We start from the raw sequence: 6,000 nt of genomic DNA on the forward strand, positions 1-6,000 counted from the left end.
GGTGACTCACGACACTCGCGCCCGCCCCTCGCGCTCACTCGCTCCCCCGCCGCCGCGGGCGCGCAGGCCAAGCCCACCGGCGCGCCCGACCCGAGTGGCGGTGAACGAGCACGCCGGGCACCGGGGAGGAGCGCAGGGCGGGGCGGGACGGGACGCGACGCGAGGGCGCAGCGGGCTCCGATCGTGCAGCCCGGGAGCGGGAGGAGTGCGGCGCAACCAGGTGGGCGGTGGAGGTGGGGGCGGAATCGGGAAGGACCCCACCCGGCGCTGGCGGCCGTGCTGCCCTAGCGCCCACGCTGACATGCCGGGTACCCAAAGGTCTCAGAGGACGCGGCGCCAGGATGCGCCCACGCTTGTCCCCCGGCTCCGGTCACCCACGCCCCTCCAAGTCCCCGGAGCGGGAGAGGCTGACCCCCGCCTCGGGCGGCGACGCGCTCTGCCCAGAAACCCGCGGGAAGCCCGAGACCTGAGTCCCCCAGGCGCGCGGGGTTACTTTGTGCTGGGCCCTGGTGTCACCCTGGAGAGCACGCATCCTGCTTAGAGTCCTCTGATAGCGGCCCAGAAGCCCTGCACTTTGAGTACTCCTTATTTTTGGAGAATGCCTGGTCCTTTTAGGCCTGAATCAGGCCTCTCTTGATTAGTAATGGCCCTTGTTCATCTTGTTTTAAGCACGTGTGCATTGTAGTGTTTTGCAATTAGTACCAGAAGGATCTGCAAAAAGTTCATGTGTGAGAGAAGCAATGACAAACTCGGTCCAACCAGGAGAACCAGAAAATCAGGCTGAAGGGTAGGATGAAACCAAAGGAAATAGCAGTCTTTTGATGATGGTGATGATGAAGATGAAGATGAAGATGAAGACGATGATGAAGATGATGAGGAGGAGGAAGATGATGAGGAAGATGATGATGATGATGATAAGATCACCAAATGAATTCATGTCTCTAGCAAGAAAGTGGATTGATTTTTGAGACAACAGTGCTACCTGAAATAAGTCGGACACAGAAAATTAAATATCATATGGCTTCTCTTGTGTGAGAAGCCCAAAACAGAAATAGCCAGATAAAGAAGAAATGGTGGGCTGGCGGGGTAGCTCGGTAGAAGTGCCTGCCTGTGCAAGCACAGGGTCCTGAGTTCAAGCCCCGGTACCACCAAAAAAAAAAAAAAAAAAAAGAACAAGAAGAAGAAGAAAAAGAAAAGAAGAGGAAGAGGAAGAGGAAGAAGAAGAAGAAATGGTAGGAAACTGAGGTAGATTTTCTAGAGGTGGGAGAGGGGATCACTGGAAGTGGGGGGAGGATGGAAGATAAATGTATACATGATAGCTCCCCCAAGCAAAGGTAAATATGTCCCAAACATAAACCAATTTTTTTTAATGTGAGTATTGGGTTTTTGAAGGGTAGCAAAATGGAGCTAGACCAGCTAGATTCAACCCTCAACCCTACCATTTACTAATTTTGTGACCTTGTGCAAATTCTTAGCCCCTCTTGCCTCAGTATCCTAATCTCCTAAATGGGGATAAAGTGAAGCTGCAGACAGCTAAGTGAGTCAGCAGTTCCCAAGTGCTTGGCTCCTGGTGAGCGCTGCTAAGATTCGCCAGGATTATCATAAATTGGTTCTAACAAAGAAGCAAACACATTCCATTGCTAGCACAGGGATTAAGACTCAGTCATGCCTCACAGCAACTACTGTGACAGATATTTGTCACTGTCCAAAAAAAAAAAAAATCATGCATCTTTTCATGAGAAAAGTATTGATTTCTGAGCCTTTGAAAGCATGCCCTGCCAGTCAGCACTTTCATACACACAGTTAGACTTTGCAGCCGGGAACTTCTTTAAAACTGTGCAGCAACTGCAGTGGCCCCTCAGACACTGCTGTGTTCACAGACCCACCTGAAAAGCAAATAAGAGGAGAATTTGCTGGTAGAGAGGATCGTGTGTCTTTCACAACCACCTCAGAGCTCATTAAAATGCCTGAGGACAAGGTATGTATATGATCTCCTGAAAGGCAGCAATGTTTGGAGCATTTAGACTTTCATAGCTACAGATCATCAAATATAGTTTAAATATCTTACTCTCTTTTCTAAAGGGTGGGTGTAAAATTTAGTAGAGTGATGGTAATGGCTGACCTTTGTAGCTGATTATATTGGATGTTTTAACTATAAATTGTCTCATTTCTTGCCAGACCAGCTGCCTATCATGTGAGCACAGCACACAGTAGGTACTGATTAAACTTTGGCTGAAAAAAAGTCTGGATTAAGTAAATACACTAAAAATGAGAATTCACTGTGATGCGCAGGTCTCCAAAGCATAAGCTAGGAATGCTCAGAATTACATTTTCCTCTCATATTTATTTCTCTTACACTTTTCGTTTTCTGCACCCACCCAGCTCCCTCCGTTTCTTAATGCCGTTTTACTGATGTAAGAGGAATTGTAACACTATCTGTCTTTAAGTGGACTTTTTTATTTCCAGATTCAAAGTTCTATAAACAGAACATTGGCAGAAACCTGTCATCGGGCCCAGGCTTCTTCCTTCAAGCAGATAAATGATTTAATTGTTCCACTAGAAAGACCTTTTGCCTTGCTATGTCTTTTTCACTTGACTGGTCAAGAAACTACCCTTCTGGTAACTGTACCCTAATATGTCCACTTTCATTTAGATTTCCCTTCTGCTGGCCTAGACCACAGAAATATTTTGTAAAAACTGACATTGTCACTCTCATAAAAATGTTTATATATTTATAAACCTAGCTTTTTCTTTAGCTAAAATTCCCAGATCTGTGTGTTTTTCCCCCAGTGTCTGTCTATTTATGTGAAACCTATGGAAGGCCTTATAATCATCTTTACTACCCAGACTGTCTAAGTTGAACCATAAATTCAAAGTTTTAAAGAATAATTAATATTACCAAAGGCCAAAATAGTAGCTTTGACAACAAGCATTACCTCACACACAGTTTTGGTGGATTGCGCTACACATTTGCATTTTTTTCCCTTTACCTTGGCAGCACCAGAATGATGCTCAGCACAGCCTCGTGATGTCCTTGGGCCAAAGGAATGTGAAAGGACGTGGTCATGGAGTAGAAGCTTTGTGTGCTCTGCACGGCTCACCCTGTCTTCCCACCCCTTGGAGCTTGTGCCTTGACCTTGAACACAGCGTATCTCAGGTACTGGCTGCTGCTTTGATTTTTGTCCAAGAAAGAGAAGACTTTCTAGGCGGCAAGCAGATCACTTACACAGCCTTCACGTGAAAGTAAGAAATAATTATTGTACACCACTGAGACTTGGGGGTTGTCACTGCAGTCAAAGCTGACTAATACAGCAGTGATGAAAACAGAAATATTTTCCACTTCTTCAACAATGAGGGAGATTTGCATATACATATTTATATATGTATTTCACTAAATGATATGCTTTTAGAAGTGTAATAACCAGTAATGTATAAGGCCCTAATTATTATTTCATGCTCTCATTTCAGAAAGCCTTATTGGGGGTCTTCCATTTGTCAGGCATGATATAAAATTGCACACATTGTCTCTAGTTGCCTCAGATTTACCGTGGAGGCAGGCTTACCAACAAACAACTTTGGCAGGTAAAACTAATGGCAAAAGATACATTTTAGTTCACAGTTGCATTTGATAGTTGTGGGGAGGGCTTAGCCTTGGAGAGGTACTTCTCCAAACATCTGAAGCACTTTAGAGAAATTATCATGTTGATCACTATAATACCCCACATGGTGACAAGAAATGTAAATCAAAAACAGCAAAGAAAATTGTAGATTTAAAAGCTAGTACAGAGGCATTTTAATGCATCCATTCAGTTTGTCATTTTGGGGGGGAAATGTCAAGCACAGAAAGATGCTTTGAAGAATAAGGCATGATCTCCACTTACATAAAATCCAACGCAATAGGCCAATAAGTGAAGAATCTTATTACAGTGTGGCCAATGCCTTAAAATAAAGCCATGCTCCAAAAAGCATGGTAGAACAGATGAGAAACTTCTAATTCAGGCTGCAGAGCCAGGAAAAGCTACCTAGATGAAACGGTCACTTCATGGTCTCCTAGCAATGGGAACCTCATGGCTCCCCTCCCCCAAGAATAGAACGCCCCCTAAAATGAAGGTTTTGAGGGATTGTTCTTATTTTTCACAAAATATGGGGTCTTGATCAATGACATACCTCATCACAACAAACTCTAATTCCCAAAAGCATTTGTAGATATCAACTCATAACTGCAAATCTGACTCAGACCTTTCATGTATTTGGAAAGAGAGAAAAGAAAGGAAGAAAAAATGGCAATCCATCATGTAAGCCCTGTGCTCCCCAGGATAAAGGACAAGACAGACCTTCTGTGGTAGGCAGTGCCCCCCCAGATGTCTTCCTTATAATCACCTATTAATATATTGGTGCTAGAGTTTCGATCTGAGATGTCCTCAAAAAGTCACATACTGGGGCTGGTGAGATGGCTCAGTGGTCTAAAACACCACTTGGAACAAGCTTGGCAAAGCACAAGGACCACGGTTCAATCCCCCAGCACCACATGCCAGCCAGCCCTGCCCCCCAGGTGGGCTGAGCTGGCCACACACACACACACACACACACACACAAATAATAATAAATAAATAAATTTAAAAAAAAAGTCACATACTAAAAGTGTTGGGCCCCAACTTATGGTGCCACTCCCGGTGGTGCCTAGTGGGCAGGAGTTGGGTAGAGTTATGCCCTCGAAGAGGATTGTTGGTACTCCAGACTCTTTTTCTCTTTATATTTTCCTGGCTGCAGGTAAATAGACTTCTGCGGTCAAAATGCCCCACCATGATACGCTGTCTTACCACAGGCCCAAAAGTAGTGCAGCCAAACAACCATGGACTGAAGCCTCCAAAACCATCAGCCAAAATAAACCCTTCTTCCTTTTAAGTTGATGGTTTCAGATATATTGTTACAGCAACAAAAAGCTGAATAACACAAAGGAGTTTGCAGGAGTGACTGGTAAGGATGCTGATGTGGAGAGAATAACCAGATTACACAGTATAATCAAAGAAGTTCTCTTAAGAGGGAGATTGAGGGTTAGAGTCAGAGCGGGAGCCGTGACAACAAAGCAGAGATCATAGAGGGAGACTTGAAGGTGTTACACCCTGGCCTTGAAGACTGAGGAAGGAGAGATGACAAGGAATGTAGGCAGACTCTGGAAGCTAGGAATGCAAGGAAACAGCTCTCTCCTAGAGCTTTCAGAAGAAATGTGGCCCTGCTAACACTCTGGTTCTCAGACTTCTGGTCTTTACATCTGAAAGCTGCATGAGTGCTAAGTCTGTGTTGTTATAGCAGCCACATGAAACTAAGGCACCATGTGAATTCTGTTCTTGCTTTGGGGCCACAGTGAGTTCCAGGAGTTCTGAAAGAACCAGTTGGAAGTCAAGTGTCTTATGATTATTCTTTACCATGTTGCTTCCACAGGAGAGACCCTAAAACAAAGTGGGTGAAAGTTTAACAAGCGTCTCTTCACGCTCATGTCATCCTAATAAGAGGATTTGTTTCACTTGCTGTCACAGATAATTACCTCACTTTTCCATTGAGTTTTCCATATGAGAACGCAAACATTATAGGTCGCCCACAAAGTCAACATATTTTCTCTGAATTTCCCTGAATGTTCCTCTCCTCCACTATAAAGGAATTCAGTAACACCGTCATCTTTCCATAATAAAAAGTCAACCCAAACCCTTCCCTCTCTTCTTAACCTACACTGTCCAGTTGTCAGATCCTACCAGTTTTTCTGCTAAAAGAAAAGTTCTTGAATTTGTCCTGAGGCCTCTGCCTTACTGTGGCAACTTAAGCCTTAGGGATTGTTCCATAACAAGTCTCTAAACGTCTTAGACTTTGAAATGTTGTCTATCAGGCTGGGGAGATAGCTCACTGGCATAAGCTCCTGCCTGGCAAGCACACAGTTCTGAGTTCAATCCCCAGTATCGAGAGAGAGAGAGAGAGAGAGAGAGAGAGAGAGAGAGAGAGAGAGAG

Source organism: Octodon degus, unplaced genomic scaffold, assembly GCF_000260255.1.
Source record: "Octodon degus isolate 3935 unplaced genomic scaffold, OctDeg1.0 scaffold00208, whole genome shotgun sequence".
Lineage (NCBI taxonomy): Eukaryota > Metazoa > Chordata > Mammalia > Rodentia > Octodontidae > Octodon > Octodon degus.